Here is an 18,729-nt window from a genome sequence, read left to right on the forward strand (position 1 = left end):
TGCGGCAAGCTGGTGGGCTGGGATATGGCCGCGAATGTTTCTTGGTCCTGCTTCAACAAGTCGACACATCTCCTCTTCCTGTTTTTTATCAGAGTGTGTTGAATGCTTGGCAGAACCTCACTGTGTGCCGTCAAGAAGACATCTACGATATTCATATGTTTGCACAAGAGCCTTTGTTCTGCAATCGGCTTTTCCCAAACATACCCAAAAGTAGGGACCTCTGCCAGCATTTCATAACTGCCGGCATCACGAAAGTATGGCACCTCCGGCAAGTTTCAGGTTGCGGGTGGAAATCAGCTCGAGAAGTAGCCGAGCTAGCAGGAATTCGGTCTGAAAGAGTGACTGCAAAAGTGGTGAGAGAGGTGATACGAACAGGGGTACGGCTGAGAGTATGCTGGTCCCACGAGCTCGAACCATTGCACGATGAGTGGATTTTTCCTGGGTTACTGGTGCACTTCAAGTTGGAAGACTTACCCCCGGTCAGCATGGGGATAAGCCCCTTTCAAGAAACCAGCAGTAAAGAGCTATACAAATCGTGTGTCAAGTTACTGCTGGGGGATACGCCGCTAAATGGAGTAATCCGGTGGAAGAAACTGTTGCCTGTGGGACCCCCCTCTGAACCTGTATGGAACTCCATGTATAGCAAGCTCATAAGTAAAAGATCTGGTGATCTCCAATGGAGACTGATCCACTGGATAGTCCCCTCTAATAAGTTAATCAGCCATTTCTCTCCTACATCCACATGTTGCCCATTCTGCATATGCACGGAGGACGTGTTCCACGCCTTCATTAATTGTGTGAGATTGGTTCCTTTGTTTCGGTGCTTTAATCTTGTGGCACACAGAATGAGGGTTGTTTTCTCGTTGCGTTCTTTTATTTTCGGCTTTGATGCCAAGCCAAGCAAGGAGAATATGTTAATGAGGTTTCTGGTCGCAACAGCCAAGCTGGCAATATATCTCTCAAGAAGGGAGAAATTGAACGGAAAACCTGCCGGGGAATGCAATGTAATGTTGTTTTTCAATGCCCTTGTGTCAGCAAGACTTAAACTAGAGTTTTTTTTCTATAAAGATGCAAACGATCTTGATGAATTCGCCAATACTTGGTGTCATGAAGGGTTGTGCGAGGTTCGTGAGAACCAACTGGTAATGTTTTTGTAGGTTGCTTAAAGTTAATGGTTTATTTTGGCAAATTGTGTGCCGTGATACCTCTGTTACCTTTTCTTTTCATTTCATTGCTTTTTCTTGCATTTTTGATTGGTGTAATGATATAAATACATTTTTGTACTATTTTGATAATAAAAGGACTTCAAAAGTCTCTCTCTCTCTCTCTCTCTCTCTCTCTCTCTCTCTCTGTCTCTGTCTCTCTGTCTCTCTCTCTCTCTCTCTCTCTCTCTCTCTCTCTCTCTCTCTCTCTCTCTCTCTCTCTCTCTCTCTCTCTCTCTCTCTCTCTCTCTCTCTCTCTCTCTCTCCTCCCACTTTGCACAGCTGCCGCTCGCTTAGCACGCACGTGCGATTGCCAGGTCTGTTGCTCAGTCACTGGCGGTACGTGCTGTGTCTCGTGTTGCTTTTTCCTTTCTTCCTACCTTTTGGTCCTTTCTGCTGTCCGAGTGTCGGTGTCCCTTTCTATCGTCTTGTCTACTGAGCGAGAGAGGGAGAGACAGCGCGGTTAAAGTTATCCGCTTTAGGTGGTTAACGGGATTTATTTATTTATTTCCCAGTTATTGTTGTTGTTGTTGTTTTTTTTTCATTTATTTCGGCTTTATAAACCTTTGTACCATTTATTGGTTATTTTTTTTCGTTTAGTTACTTCAAATGGCTAGCAAGAATAGTCGAAGTAATGCCAGTCGTGACGCCGATGAGGGGTTAACAGATGAACACGGCATGTGTTTTGTCCCACCGGAAGATGTCTCGCTGGAGGAGACGCTCCTCGCAATCGGAGAATTGATCGGTTGTGAGAACATACGGGCAACGTCTCGAATGCACCACAAGGTGGTTGTTTTCGTTTCCCGTGTCCGTTTCGCGCGCATCGTCGTGCAGAACGGACTCACCTTGGGCAATGACCAGTTTGTTCCGGTTTCGCCATGGAACACTCCGGCCTCGAAGGTAATACTATCAAACGTTCTACCGACGCTGTCTAATGAGGAAATTCTTCAGAAGCTCGGTCAGTACGGTACTGTGGTGTCGAGAATTATCCAAGCCTCCATTCGCACCACAGACGGGAAGCTTAAGCATATCGAAACGTTTAGACGGTTTTGTTATGTTGTTTTGAAGGATGGTTTGACGCAATTGAATGTCTCTCTCGTTTTTAAGTCGTCAAAACGTGAGCACAGGATTTTTGCGGCAACGGAGAGGTTGATTTGTTACGGGTGTGGTGTACATCGACACACTCGGTAGTATTGTCCTGATGGGGAGAAAACGTATGCCTCAGCAGCCGGACCAGCCCCACCCGTGACCATTACGGAGGATTCTATAGATGTTTCGCCTTCAGTGCGGGAATCTACGTCGGACCATCAAGGTACGGCTAAGAGTGGTGCTGATGAGACCCATACGGATGTGCTTCGTGTAAGCGATGAGTCATCCAGTACAGCTGGCCATCGTGCAACCGATGAGTCAGCAAATGTAGGGGAGAAGCCTCTACCTGTAGAGGGAATGTTTTGTGAGGAGCAGCAGATTGTAGATGCGGCGTCTCGGAAAAATTTGAAACGGTCACTTGTAAGTGCGAGGAATGAGGACAAAGGTGTTAAAGTGTTGGTGGTGCAGACAGGAAGCAGTTTAAACGATTCAGACAGTCCTTCACATGAAGATCAGCAAGGTGGTGAAACTATGGCTGACATGATACCACCTGCTCAGGATGAAGGGGAACTTTTTCCTGAAGGTTGTAAATCAACCTGCAAAACCGAACAGCCTACTGATGACCATATCAATTCTAATGGGGAATGCAAAATACCCATTACTACTAATAACGACTCCTCCCCCCCCATTGCAATGATGCATGAGGATGAAGAGGATGAAGAACCTAAGGTAGATGGGGATGGAACAGGTGTTTCTGTACAGGTTCAGGAGGAACTCGTTACTAGCGTCACGGAGGGAATTCTAACTACAGAGACACTGATCGGCCATGAGGAACCAGTGGCAATGGTTGACAGGGCTCCCCCCCCTCAGGAGGAAGAGCAGCCTTTGGAGATCTCAAAAGAAAATATTGTCAGATTTTTGAAGGAAACTTTCAGACAAAGGCATGTACGAATTAAGGATCATTTTCCTAATATCCAGGCTTTCCTTGCAGCCGCAAAACCTTTGCTGCAAAGGAGTGAGCATGTGGAAATCTCCGAACCTGAATTTCAGCGGCTGAGGAAATCCATCACGAAGGCAAACAAGGAATTAATTGAGGAAGAGGACTTCACCCCCTAGAAGAATCAACCATGGAACTAAATGTTGTATCCTTAAATATAAATGGGGGTCGTGCCCCCTTACGGAGGTTGCAAACCATTCAAGCGGTTGGAAAAGAAAAGGCTGACATTATTCTCTTACAAGAGACCCACGCTACTAGTGCTCAAGTAGCCGATTGGGGGAAACTTTTTAAAGGGCAATGGTGGCTAAGTGGGTTCCCTACACCTCGGGCCGGTGTTGCCATTTGCCTAAGTCACAAGATTTGTGCTCAACAGGTTTCATTTAAAGAAATCTATAAAGGGCATTTGATCTCCGTAGATTTTCTTTATAATACCCAAAAGATTATCGTAGTGAATGTTTATGCACCGTGTGACCCAATGGAGAGGAAAATTTTCTTTTCCACTCTGCGGGATTTTGTAAAAACTCTGGACCCAACAGCCTTTATCTGTATCGCGGGAGATTTTAATTGCACAATTTGTCCGTCAATTGATAGGAATGGTCATGAGCCTCATGTTGCCTCTACGAAAGCTCTAGAGGACACCATCAACATCTTTCGGTTTAAGGATGTGTGGAGATCACAACACCCACTCTCACGCTGTTATACATGGTGTAGATGCAATGATGGTATTATGTCAATGGCAAGGCTGGACCGATTCTATGTGAACAAGCCAATGTTGAATGTGGTGTCTGTCTCCAAAATTTTACCAACTGGATTCACAGACCACAGTTTAATCTCAATGTCCTTTAAGTTACCCTTTCCACCCGGTGGTAGTGCTTACTGGTCTTTGAATACTCATCTCTTACATGACAAGGAATTTAATGAGGCCTTTCACGTCGTGTGGGAGAAAATTCGCTCCTCCAGACCTGAGTATGATAGTCTCCGGCTGTGGTGGGACATTGCAAAATCCCAAATTAAGAATTTCTGTCAACAATATAGTGCATACACCACCAAAATCCAATCAATATCAATCGATCAGTTAAAATCTGAAATTATATCGTTAGAACAGAATGTTGACGAGGTTGGGAGAGGTGCACGTGACCAACTAATATGGGCAAAGAAAGCAGTGCTGGAGGAAGCGGTACGGCAACGGGCGATGGGTGCCTTGGTCCGAATGCGAATGAGCTATTTAACTCTGGACATGCCAAACAAAGAGTTCTTTAAGTTAGAGTCTTCCCTCAAAAGGTCACAACAAATTCATACTTTACTCACTCCCAATGGGTCACTGGTGACCTCTCAGCAGGCGATCAGGTGTACTCTGAAAGGGTTCTATTCTAACTTGTATTCTCCTCAGAACGTGGACAATGAGGTGATACGAGAGTTAACTGCTGGGCTTCCGAGTGTCGAGGAGGATGAGCGATGCATGCTCGATTCCCCAATTTCGGCTGATGAACTTGAAGCAGCTGTGCGGAGCCTGAAAGATGGGAAAGCTTCTGGAATAGATGGCCTGCCCACAGAATTCTACAAGACCTTCTGGGCCCTTGTGGGACCTGACCTACTCGATGTACTCGATGAAAGCATACGTGTCGGAGAACTTCCAATGTCTTGTAGACGAGCAGTCGTTTGTTTGCTACCAAAAGCTGGGAATCTTCAACTGGTTGATAACTGGCGACCTGTCTCCTTATTGTGTGTTGATTACAAGATTTTCTCTAAAGTACTTGCTAATCGTATGAAGACTGTGATCAGTTCAGTTATACACCCGGACCAGACCTACTGTGTGCCTGGAAAATCTATTTATGATAATATTTTTTTGGTAAGAGATATTATTTCATGCAATAAGTTCCTGCGTGATGATTTTGGGTTGCTGTTTCTTGATCAAACTAAGGCCTTCGATCGTGTTGACCACAAGTACCTTTTTTCTGTCCTGAAAGGAATGGGGTTTGGTGAAACTTTCACCTCTTATGTGAAACTCCTGTATACTAATACTCAATGTATGATGAAGATCAACAATAGGTTATGCTCTCCCTTTCCTTTCCAACGGGGTATTCGCCAAGGTTGCCCCCTCTCTGGGCTTTTATATATAGTCGCCCTTGAACCACTCCTTCGGTCTATTAGACAGCAAATACCTCAGGGAATGAGAAGTATAGAAGGAGCAGAATTTGTGCAGACGGCTTATGCTGATGATGTCTGTGTTTTGATTAGAAGCTCCAATGATGTCTCTGCTTTACAACGTTGTATGCGAGATTTCTCTGCAGCCTCTTCCGGTGGGATCAATTGGAATAAAAGTACAGCATTATGGTGTGGCAAAGGCAATCTCTCTTGTGTATCACCACCCTCACTCCCACACAACCTGGTCTGGAGAACGGACGGGGTTAAATATCTTGGAGTGCATATCGGTAATCGTGAAACAGAAATGAAAAATTGGGAAGGAGTGTTGGAGCAAATTATGCACAGATTGAAAGCATGGGAAGGACTGCTGAGGTCCATCTCCTATCGAGGCCGTACCCTTGTCATAAACAATCTGGTTGCAACAAAATTATGGCACAGAATTATTGCTTTACAGCCATCAAACCAACTAATTATGGCTACTCAGCGAATGCTAGTAAACTTCTTTTGGAGTGGCTACCATTGGCTGAGGCCTGAGATATTGTACTACCCCCGGAAGGAAGGTGGCCAGGGCATTGTTGATATCTCTGGTCGGGTTGTGGCCTTTCGGCTGCAGTCTCTGCAGAGACTACTGTTCGCTGAACAGCTGCCCTGGCGGCCCTTTGCATTTTTTCTGTTACAACAGGCTGGTAGACTGAGATATGATCGGCAGCTTCTTTTGATAGACCTCGAGCATATAAATTTTGCCTCTCTTCCGAGATTCTATCAGAGTTTATTGGACACTTGGAAAAGGTTTGACGTCCACCGCTTCCTTGAGGGCTATAATTGTCGAATGTTCCTTCAAGAACCCCTTTTCTTCAATAATTCTTTTCCTGGTATCCCTCATAGCCATGCCCTGATTAAAAAATTTATCCAAGGAGGGATTAACAAAGTATGTGATCTGAGAGATTCATCTGGAGTTAAGTGGAAACCTGCTGGTTTGGTGGCAACCTCAGTTGGATCTCGGTCTGTCCGACTTGTAGACCAAGTTGTACGTATAGTCATTAGAAAATTTAGACAGCTAAACATCGGCTGGGAAGGTGTTGGTAACATTGAGGACTTTCGGTTAGGTTTCCCTGAAATCGAAGTGCTCCTTTCGTCTTCTCTTCAGCCGGAGATTGAACATACCCCCCCTTTTCTTCTTGTAACTAAGATTGGAATCCGTGATCTCTCTCGACAAAATAAAAATGTACCCCTCTCTGGGAGAACACGAGTAGCTTTGTGGTCAGAGCGGTTAGGGTCGGGGTCTCCCTCTACCCCCCTTTGGCCTCACATGTACACCTTACCAATACATGGTGTGTTAGCGGACATACAATGGAGGTTAGCACACTGGGCGCTTCCCTCCAATATTTTTGTCCACCGTATTAACAGCTCACTGCCGGAAACTTGTCCTTTCTGTGACCAGAAGGAGGATTTGTTTCATGCTTATGTACAGTGTCGTAGACTGACATCGCTTTTCTTGTTCCTTGAATATCTTTTTCACCAATTGTCCTTCCCTTTCAATATGCATATGTTTATATTTGGTGTGTCTTTCAGGCCCACATGTAGAGATGTGGGTGTTCTTCTCAATTTTTTGGTTGCTGTTGCAAAATATGCGATATATAAATCTCGGAAAATTAAAATAGATAACGGCTATGGCTCTGATGCTATTTCTATTTTTAAAGGGTTTGTCTCAACACGACTCAAGCTAGAATTTGATTTCTTTGTCAGTAATGGAAACGTCCAACTTTTTGAGAGAAAGTGGTGTATTGGCAATGTTCTGTGCTCAGTCGATGATTCAAAAGTGGTAATTACTTTATAATTCCTGATTGATTTGACTTTTTTTCTTTGGAACTGATTGCTTGCATATATGTTTCTTCCTGTGTCCTTGAATACATTTCTCTCTCTCTCTCTTAGTTTTTCGCTTAATTTGCTCTTGATGTATTTATAGCTCTTGCATGAGCATTTCCTTTAAAATTGGTTGTGGTTTTGTTTGTGTCTTCCCCTTTGGTTTGTAAAATATATTTTTTTTTGTATATTTGCTGGTTTCTTTTAAATACCCTTTGCTCTTTTTGTGGTGTCTTCATGATCCTTATGCAATTTCTTTAAACTGGTTGCTTTGTTGTTTTTTTACAACTGCTTTGTGAAATGTGTTTTTTTTACAACTGCTTGTGAAATGGCTTTACATTGTTTATAATAAAAGGACACAAAAGTCAAGTCTCTCTCTCTCTCTCTCTCTCTCTCTCTCTCTCTCTCTCTCTCTCTCTCTCTCTCTCTCTGTCAGTGTGTTTGGGCGCGGCAAGATGGTGGCTGTGCATGTGTGGTGAGGTACGAGCTGCTCTGCTGTTCGACTCTGTTGTCCCTTTCCACGTCGTATTTCACCTTCTCCTTCCCCCTGTTCATTTATCTTCACATCCTTACTCTGCATTTGTGCCCCAACCCCTCCCCTTTGATCAGACCCAACACTTCGGGGCTTCGGCCTCCCCCACCCCCCTCTGCCTCCCTTTTCCCTCCTCGATTCCCTTTTTCTTATCTCGTTTGTATTTATATTCACTCCGTGTCCTTTGTTTCCTTTCCTTTTCTGAGAGAGAGAAAGAGAGCCCGCAGCTGTTTGTGGATAACTTTTGCATTAATCGGCGGCCCATCCCGTCCTCCGGCTGATCGTTTTTTTTCTCCACCAGCTGTGTTTGTTTTCGCCTTTGAAAATCTGTCTCGGCTCGTAATTAATTAATCACTGTTCGAGAGCGATATTCACCCTCCCGCCCTCGTCCTCGTCCCTCTCCCCCTCCCCGTCCTCGTCCCTTCTCCCCCTCCCCGTCCCTTCTCCCCCTCCCCGTCCTCGTCCTCGTCCCTCTCCCCCTCCTCGTCCTCGTCCCTCTCCCCCTCCCCGTCCTCGTCCCTTCTCCCCCTCCCCGTCCCTTCTCCCCCTCCCCGTCCTCGTCCCTTCTCCCCTCGTCCCCCGTCCCCCATCCCTCTGTCCCTCGGCCCCCGTCCCTCGTCCCCCGTCCCTCGTCCCCCGTCCCTCGTCCCCCGTCCCTCGTCCCCCGTCCCTCGTCCCCCGTCCGCCGTCCCTCGTCCCCCCTCGTCCCTTGTAAATTATGACTTCGTTTTCGCGCTACGCGGCATATGAAGCGTTAACTCGTAGACATGGCGTTGTTTGTGTCCCGCCGAACGATGTCAGCGTCGAGGACCTCGTTATTGCTGTCGGCAACATAATCGGTATTGATAAAGTTCGTGCGGCCTCGCGAATGAACAAACGTGTCGTTATTTTCGTATCCGAGGCTGAACTGGTTCACGAGATTGTATCTGCGGGATTATCGACAGATGACGGACATTTCGTACTCGTGTCCCCCCTCGACACTCCGGCCGTTAAGGTCATCATCTCGAACTGTCCTCCATTCCTGAAGAATGAGCGACTGGTCTCTGAACTATCTCGTTATGGTACTGTGGTTTCGCATGTCACTATGTTACCTTTACGTTGCCAGGACGACCAGGCTAAACATGTGATGTCTTTCAGGAGACAAGCTTATCTTGTACTTCCTCCTTCTAACGTCGAAAGAATGCTGAACATTGTTTTAAAATTCAAAATTGATAATCATGATTACCAATTATACGTAACCACTGACACCTTGAAATGTTTTGAATGTGGTAAATTCGGACACCTGAAACGCTCTTGCCCAAAAACGGCTTCGTCGAACGATGGGACAAACCACATAAACAACAAGGATTCTTCTTCTTCATCTTTTGCTTCGGCTGTGAAGGGAACATCTTCCATGTCCGGCAATGATGCTCAGCCTTCCCATCCCGATGATCCAAACAGCACAACGAACGTCGGGGATGGTTTCACCATTGTTCCGTCAAGGAAATGAAAGACCTTTCCCGACGGTCATTTAACTCAGAAAAAGGTAGCATTTAACAATAAGCAACCTGTCGGTAACACCCCCCCAGTCGTGACCGATGCCACTCTACAAGGCTTACCTGGGACAAACCCTGTACCTACAGCTAACAAGTTCGGCCCCCTTTCATGTGAGGACATAGACGTTCCACATGCAGGGACTGGTTTACCTGTTAACAAATCAAATGGAATCGTCTCACCTGTTACGGACTCGGCTATTGGAAAGTCCTCTGATGATTTTGCTGAGACCACTGGTGATGAACCTGCCGAGACCATTGATGATGAACCTGCTGAGACCACTGGTGATGAACCTGCCGAGACCACTGGTGATGAACCTGCCGAGACCACTGGTGATGAACCTGCCGAGACCATTGGTGATGAACCTGCCGAGACCACTGGTGATGAACCTGCTGTCACTTTGGAAAATGTTAATCCTGAGCATGATGATGCTGAATTCCCGTCAGCAGAAAATAGCGAAACTGTCCCAGTTACTGCTCTCACCTCATCACCGGGTGAAGCTGGAATCGCAGGAATCAATATTTTGCAAGAGACTCCTATTCTGCTAGATACCGCCACACCATCGGAGGTTGTTGCAGTCGGGGGAAGCAACATCGCTGCATCTGCTGATGCTGTTTCTGTTTCACCAAATCCACAGATTATTGCTGTTATTCCTCAAAGCAATGTTACCACGGTGAGAGAGCACACAGATGTTACAACTAGTGCAGGTCCGTGTGCCAATATTGATGACAGTAGTGACATGCAGGATTATACAAGCTTGTGTGATTCGGAAATTAAAACTGACTCTGACGAATCTGACATGGAGGAAGCAAACAGCCAGGTGGAAGCATTGGAGAAGCTTACCAGTCTAGGTCCTACTTCCCCTGAACAAATACGACTTTTCTTGCAAAATACGTACAGGAAACACAGTATAAACCTAACAGAATACTTTCCCGATTTACCGTCCTTCCTTGAGTGTGCTCAGGCTATTATACGCAGGCCTGACTCATTCAACTTTCGTCAGACACATTGTCACCGTTTAAGAAAATTGATCGCCAAGACGAAAAAGACTCTAAGTTAATTTATGGTGAGTTTCAAGATTGGAACAGTAAATGTCAATGGTGGTGGAAGTTCACTCTGCCAGATCCAGATCAAGCAGCTGATAAACGCAAACGGTCTCGACATAGCTTTGTTGCAGGAGACCCATGCCGTCAGATCTGTTCAGGCCCAGTGGCGACTCATTATGGATAAGGAGTGTTTCTTTAGTAACAGCTCCTCGTCTAAGGCAGGAATCGTGTTTGTCTTAGGGAAACATTTCCAACCATCTTCGCTTCAATTTGCAAATATCATTGATGGCCATCTTGCCTCTGTGATCTTCTATCTCAATCAGGTCAAGTTTACAATCCTTAATGTGTATGCTCCAAGCAAAAATGGTGAGCGGATCTCCTTCTTTGCTGAACTGAGAAAGTTCCTCCAAACACTGGATCTGCAGACCTGTCTAATTATTGGTGGCGACTTTAACTGTACTGTTAGTGCCTCATGCGACCGAAACGGGCCGGAACCTCAACCATGTACCGCAAAACTTTTTGCAAATATCATCGCAAAATATAATCTCCATGATGTCTGGCGCTTGCAACACCCTTCCGAACAATCCTACACATGGTGTCGTTGTTCCAACAACCACATCTCACTTGCGAGGCTTGATCGCATTTATGTAAATTCTCACCTGTTACATGGAGTTTGCAAATCTGACATCGTGCCTTCCGGTTTCTCCGATCACTCCCTAGCTCGAGCATTCGTTCAACTCTCGAAACCATGTCCAGGGAGTTCTCACTGGAAATTCAACAATAGTTTAATAGAAGACTTCAATTTTATTCAGGCTTTTGAATCTTTCTGGACAGATCTCTTGGAACGGAAGTTAAGCTGTTCTGTTAACCCACTGGTGTGGTGGGATCTAGTAAAAACCCAAATCAAAGGTTTCTGCCAACAATACCAGAGCTTCTCAAAAAGGGCTGATTATGAAGCAAGGAAATTATTGCAATCAGAGATTTTACATCTTCAGAGGGTCACAGGACAAAATAATAATGTGCAAAGAGCCTTAACCGAAAAACAGTCTTTATTGAAAGAAATAACTGAGAGGAATGCATGTGGTGCCCTAGTTCGGATGAGGGTGCAGCACCTTAACGAGACAGACATACCAACTAAGTACTTTTTTTCCTTAGAGAAACGCCTCCCGAACAAACAGCTCTCTCAACTGCGTTTGGCAGACTCATCCATCACTTTCAACCAATCAGTTATCAAACTTTTCACAAAGGAATATTTCTCGAAAATATACTCGATGGAGCAAATAAATCCTGTCAGTGTCGCCTCTATCTCCGTAGGGCTGCCAGTGTTGTGTGAGGGTGGACGTTCCTACCTGGAGGGGCCCATTACCTTGGACGAACTTGGCGCCGCTCTGCACAGCCTTGCTGTTGGGAAAGCGCCTGGATTGGACGGACTTACAACTGAATTTTATAAGAAATTCTGGCATCTACTGGGTCCCGAACTCCTCAACACCTTGAACGCAAGCTGCCAGCTTGGAGAGCTCCCTCAGAGTTGCCGACGGGCTATTCTCACCCTCATTCCAAAGAAAGGAGACTTGCTCTATATTAAAAACTGGCGCCCAATCTCTTTGCTATGCACAGACTATAAAGTATTCTCAAAAGCCCTGGCATCGCGACTCACTCCTCATCTCTCCTCATTGTTGAAAGAAGACCAATGCTATTGTGTACCCAAGCGCTCCATCTATGACAACATCTCCCTCGTAAGAGACATGATTGAACTGTGCAAAGAAAACCCCACAGATTTGGGACTTCTTCTCCTTGATCAGGAGAAGGCCTTTGACCGCGTCGATCATCGGTACCTCTTCAAAGTGCTTGAACGGTTTGGACTTGGTCCGACCTTCATTTCTTACATTAAGATACTGTATAACAATATATCTAGTGTGCTTAAGATAAACAATGGACTTGTTACGCCTTTGCCTGTCAACAGGGGAATTCGACAAGGTTGCCCCCTCTCTGGTTTGCTCTATGCTCTCTCCATCGAACCCTTACTGGGTTATTTGCGTGCTAGACTAACCGGGGTTGGGTTTTCTCATCTTGAACAGCCCATTAAGGTGCTGGCATATGCTGATGATGTGTGTGTCTTTGTGCGGAATCTCAATGACATTAACGTTGTCCGTTATTGTCTATCCGTGTTTGAAAAGGCTTCTTCAGCCAAAGTGAATTGGGAGAAAACGAGCGCCATTTGGCTTGGTCCGTCATGTCACTCGGCACCCAAACTTCCTGCTCCTCTTGCATGGGCCACTGATGGCGTGAAATACCTTGGAGTGTTCTTGGGTAATGATGCCACAGTAGCAAGGAATTGGGCTGGTCTGTTGGATCTTGTTGAAGGAAAACTGCAAAAATGGAGAAATCTGATAACACAACTGTCTTATCGTGGAAGGGTCTTGGTGATCAACAGTTTGGTGGCCTCTACCCTATGGCACAGGTTCTTTGTGCTGCACCCTCCGGTAGTGTTGCTTCAACAGCTCCAGAAGTGCTTTGTGTCTTTCTTCTGGGATGGAAAGCACTGGTTGCGACCCGAGGTCCTCAGCTTGCCACTGACCGATGGAGGGCAAGGCCTGGTTGACATAAAGAGCCGGTTAATGGCCTTTCGACTTTCGGTTGCTCTACGCATGCTGTACATGCACCCCTCTCCACCTTGGGTCGACGTCGCTCGTCGCCTTTTGCAGCAGGCCCCCGACTAGGCTATGACCACGCTATATTCTTGATGGATCTCTCGCATCTTGATATGTCTCCCCTCTCCAGGTTTTATCAAAGTGTACTAAATGCATGGCGAACTCTAACGACAACAAGAGCTACGCATTTGTACACAAAGCAAATGTTCTTGATGGAACCTTTGTTTTACAATTCAATTTTCCATGATATGCCTGCTGATAGGTGTCTCGTTCAATGCTTTGTCGCGAAGAACATAAAATCGGTCGCCGATCTTTTAAGCCCAAATGGCAGTTGGATTGGAGCTGATGCATTGGCAAGCCTGGTTGGCGTGCGATCCTCCAGAGTTGTGGCACGCATGCTACGCTGTGTGCTTCATACCTATGTACAGCTTGCACCTAACTGGGAGCAAGTCCAAGCAGACAACGAACAAGGTGCTTCTCCTGCTACCTTTCCTGAACTTATTTGCAAGTTTTCTCTTGCCAACTCTCCTCCGTGTACCCCCTTTAGCATAGGATTCAATGGGTTTCCTAAACAAAAAGACCTCTATTTGGGTTGTGTAAGTTTTCTTTTGCAAGGGCAAATGACACAGCGGAGGGTTCGATGGAGAGACCTCTTACCTTGTTCCCCCCCATATTTTCCTAATTGGAAAGGATTCTATCATCCTCCTGTGCCACCACGACATGGTGACCTCCAATGGAGACTTGCACACTGGATCCTCCCTTCTAACCACTTGCTGCACCGCTTCTCGAGTCTCCTAGCAGATGAATGTCCCTTTTAGGCCTGAAAACCTCTTTCATATTTATGTTGAATGTCAACGGTTGGTTCCTTTGTTTATCTTTCTTAAGAATTGTTTTGGCAGGATTGGTTTGGTTTTCAACACTTGTGTTTTCATTTATGGCTTAGACATCTCACACAAGAATTTGAATGATGTGTTAGGTAATTTCCTGCTTGCACAGGCAAAAATGGCAGTGTATAAATCAAGAAAAAGAAAAGTTGATGATCTTGGAGCTAATGAGGAAAATGCCTTGTTCTTGTTTAAAAATCTTGTGACGAGCCGTGTAAAGTTAGACTTCGCCTTTTTTTCCATAACAGGAAGGCTGCCACAGTTTGAGACAAAATGGTGCGTGAAAGAAGTCATTTGTAAAATCCTGGAGAAACGTTTATTGTTTTGTGAAATGTTTTGTGCATAATTTTACTGTATTAATATTTTTTTTGTCTGTTTCTCTCCTTGAAATGAGAATGTGACCCCTATTTGGGGGTTTTCTTTTCTATTTTTATAATAAAAAGATACAAAAGTCTCTCTCTCTCTCTCTCGCGCCCCCTGCTGGTCGTTGGTGAGTCGTGCATGGGTGTGGCAATCATGGCTGCTGTGTGTGAGGAGCTGTGAGTACTGTGTTGTGTTGTTTGCCTTTCCCATCCCCCATTTCACTCCCTCTGTGTCCTTGTACGTGCTTGTGAAGTTTTCCCCGTGTTTTCCTTCTTTGTTGAGACAAGAGAGAGAAAGAGAGCGCGCACGGTGAGTTTGGTGCGAGTCCTAAAGGACCTTGTGTTCTTCGGGCCTGTGCTCTGCTTGCCGTGTTCTTCATCATCGTCGTTTATCGGCTCCCTTATTCTATTTCTTTTCATTTTACCTTCGCCTGCAGGTTTTGCTAGCGACAGGTTCTCTTTTATTTTTTATTTCGAAATCGTTTCTTTAGTTTCTTTTTTTTTTAGCTATGGCGAACGTTCGTTTGCACAATAGCAGGTATGAGTCATTGACTCGCAAACACGGGCTTATTGCTTGCCCGCCTGACGGAGTGAGCGTCGAGGACGTGGTAACCAGTATTGGTAACATTGTCGGCCTGGATAATGTCCTCGCTGCCTCCAGGATGAACCACAGAATTGTGGTTTTTGTATCAAAGGAACACCTCGTTAATGAGGTGGTGGAACACGGTTTGTTCTTATCCCAGGGCATTTATATAAGTGTTAGTCCGATGGACACACCGGCGGTCCGAATCATTTTGTCGAACTTACCGCCGTTTATAAAAAGCGAGCACATCGTCTCTTCGCTTAATCGTTTCGGCGCCGTCGTGTCCCGGATATCCATGATCCCCCTGCGACTTCGAGCAGACGCCTCGCTCCGACACATCATGACCTTCCGGCGTCATTGTTATATTATCCTCAAAGACAACGCTCAGACGCTTAATGCGACCATGACGCTGTCGCTCAATGGTCATAACTATCAAATATATGTGTCGACCGAAATGACGACCTGTTTCATTTGCGGGCAACACGGACATGTTAAAGGTGCCTGCACGAAGGTAACTGTCCCCGTGAGAACAACCGAGCAGGCAGAACCTGGTAATGCTGTGGACGATCAGCCGTCCACATCGGCGGCAGCAGCGAGAGATACCTGTACGAAGGTAACTGTCCCCGTGGGCACGCCTAAACAGGCGGCACCTGGTAATGCTGTGGACAATCAGCCGTCGACATCGACAGCAGCAGTGAGGGATTCCCCCGTGAATGATGAAGGTTTCACTGTTGTTACTGCTCGGAAGAAGCACAAACGGCCGAACGTTAATGACGAAGCAGCAACGAGGGATTCAAAAAAGATTGTGTTGACTGGAAGCGACAATGGACCCCTCACTGAGGTGGCTCCTTGTGTTACCGGCATAGCCTTACACAATAGATTTGCATCTCTAACTCCTGATTATGATAAAGAATTAATGAATCAGAGTGAAAGAGCTGCTTGTGATGACAATAATGGACCTACAGAGCCCATTTTAGCCTCCGCCTCTTCGGGGCGTGAGGAACCTGAGGAGGTCGTGCCTCAGAATGGCCTGGGCTGTGCGGACATGGAATGCACAGTTTCTGTGTGTGCGGGGTGTGAGGCACCTGAAGAGGTCGTGCCTCAGAATGCCCCGGGCTGTGCTGACATAGAATGTACAGTCTCTGTCTGTGCGGGGCGTGAGGCACCTGAGGAGGTCGTGCCTCAGAATGTCCAGGGCTGTGCGGAATGTACAGTTTCTGTCCGTGCGGGGCGTGAGGCACCTGAGGAGGTCGTGCCTCAGAATGTCCTGGGCTGCGCAGACATGGAATGCGCAGTTTCTGTATCAGCCGGGCATGGCGCACCTGAGGAGGGTGTGCCTCAGGATGTCCCAGGCTGTGCCCTCAAGACATATACAAGTTCTGTCGTTGAAACGCCTCACATAATTCCGGAGCGTTGCATGACCATAGCGGGTCATGAAGAGGTGAATCTCGCAACACCTGTTGCATCATTGTCTGATTTGCAGACGTGTCCAAAACCTGCAGACATTCAGGGGATGGCACACACAGCATCTGCTGCACCGGTGCCTGCCTTATCGTTAGAGGGTGAGACTCACGCCGATCAATTGGACTATGACTCTGATGGAGCCTCATCCCTCACGTCTGGCATCAGCATCGAGGCTTGGAATGAATTGTTGTTGTCTCATGGGCCGGAGGGTGACCCGGGCATCACACCTGCAGAAATTCTAAAATTCCTGAAAGACACTTTTCGGAAGAGGCGAGTAAAGGTGAAAGATTTCTTTCCAGACCTAAAAATCTTCATAACATCCGCGAAATATCTCGTCCTGAAGTCCAGCCAGTTCGGAGTTGGGGAACGAGAAGTATACCGCCTCAAGAAGTACATCGTCAAAGCGAAGGAAGAGCTACAAGTAGACGAACCTTCTGCTATATAACCCCTTCCCCTTCTTCTTCACATGACCTTTTCTGTAGCTACCTTGAATATCAATGGGGGGCGGTCCCCATTGCGCAAGACCCAGGTGAAATTACTCACTGAGGAAAAGCATATTGATGTCATGCTTTTACAGGAGACGAGATGCAGTCCTTCGTGCGAAAGCCAATGGCGAAGGTTGATGAACGGCCAATGGTTTTTCAGTAGCTTGGCTTGCCCTAGAGCCGGGGTAGCTATATTCTTCTCATCTTATTTTTTCCTCCAAACTGACATTGTTTTTGAAGACATAATTAAGGGGTATCTAATTTCTGTGTCTTTCACCTTCAATGGTTACAGGCACACACTTTTTAATGTCTACTCACCCAGTGACAGCACTGACAGGGTCACCTTTTTCACACAGTTAGAAACATCACTCACTCATGTAGATTTTAATAATCTTGTTTGCTTGAGTGGGGATTTTAATTGTACTCTAGACTCTGCCATGGACCGGAACGGTAAAGAACCTCATCTAGCTAGTACCATCCCACTGGCAATGGTTTTATCTAAATTCTCTTTCGTTGATGCGTGGAGACTTCACAACCCCCTCATACGCCAGTATACATGGTGTTGCTGTCTTGACGGTCGGCTTTCCTTCGCTCGGCTAGATCGTGTTTACATAAATAGTAACTTTCTTAACATGATGGGCAATGTGCAAATTTTACCAATCGGTTTCTCCGATCATCACATGGTCACCTTTTCTCTTCTCTCTCCGATACGGAACTATGGAGCTGCACATTGGATTTTTAATGTGGACCTTTTAGAGGATCAAGCTTTCCTTAAAGCCTTCCGGGCTTTCTGGGGTACACTGCTTTTGCGGAAACCTTCTTTTTCTTCCCTCAATCAATGGTGGGATAATGCTAAGGCACAAATTAAAACCTTTTGTCAGCAGTATAGATTCTTTTGTACAAAAGATGAGTCTCTCTTTAAAAGTGTTATTGAAAAAGAAATTTTAGCTTTGCAAAGCCATCTGTCACCTTCCAACACAATGGAAACGAATCTTTCATTGGCCAAAAAGAAAGCTATTCTCAACCGGCTATGTGTAAAACAAGCTAGAGGTGCCATGGTTCGTCTCCGTGTGGAGAATTTGCGTCATCTGGACGTGCCTTCTAGTTTCTTCTTTCGACTTGAACACACTTCAAAGGGTAGCGAGCAGCTCACCTTGTTACGGACTGTGCAGGGCAATATGATAAAGGATCACAAGGGCATTAGAACCCTGGTTAAAGATTACTTCTCTGATCTGTATTGTAGGAAAGACATTGATGACGAAATGGTGCATTCTTTAACCGCGTCCTTGCCCACCTTGTCAGCTACTGCACGTCAAGAGCTGGACAGAAAGATAACTATGGAGGAACTGTTTGTTGCACTACAAGCCTTGCCGAATGGAAAAGCCTCTGGCTTGGATGGACTCCCCGTAGAGTTCTACAAAGCTTTCTGGGACCTCTTTGGGACGGAACTGTTGGAAATATTTTCTGACAGTTTACGACTCAACCAACTGCCACTCAGCTGCCATAGAGCGGTGCTTGCCCTAATACCCAAGAAGGGAGATCTGCATCGGGTGGAAAATTGACGTCCGATATCCTTGCTATGCGTGGATTATAAAATCTTTTCCAAGGCTCTCACCAACCGGCTCAGAGTCGTGATTGGGGAGATCATACACCCAGATCAATCTTAGTGTCCCTAAAAGGTCAATTCACGACAGTATCTTTATTGTACGTGACATGATTGATATCTGCTCTCTCGAACAAAGAAATGTTGGTCTGGTGTTCCTCGATCAAGAAAAGGCCTTCGATGCCATCGATCACTTTTATCTCTTCTCTGTTTTACGGGGGTTTGGTTTTGGTGAATTTTTTTATCTCTCACGTACAGCTACTGTATAATAACATTTTTAGTTTAGCAAA

General features: G+C 45.9%; 1 protein-coding gene across 2 annotated transcripts in view; it reads left to right on the forward strand.

Moving 5' to 3' along the window:
• The window catches only part of ASAH2 (N-acylsphingosine amidohydrolase 2), a 115,528-nt gene that overhangs the window by 6,108 nt on the left and 90,691 nt on the right, over nt 1–18,729 (forward strand). The gene's annotated exons all lie outside the window — the stretch shown is intronic.

Source organism: Myxine glutinosa, chromosome 4, assembly GCF_964187855.1.
Source record: "Myxine glutinosa chromosome 4, kmMyxGlut1.1, whole genome shotgun sequence".
Classification (NCBI taxonomy): Eukaryota; Metazoa; Chordata; class Myxini; order Myxiniformes; family Myxinidae; genus Myxine; species Myxine glutinosa.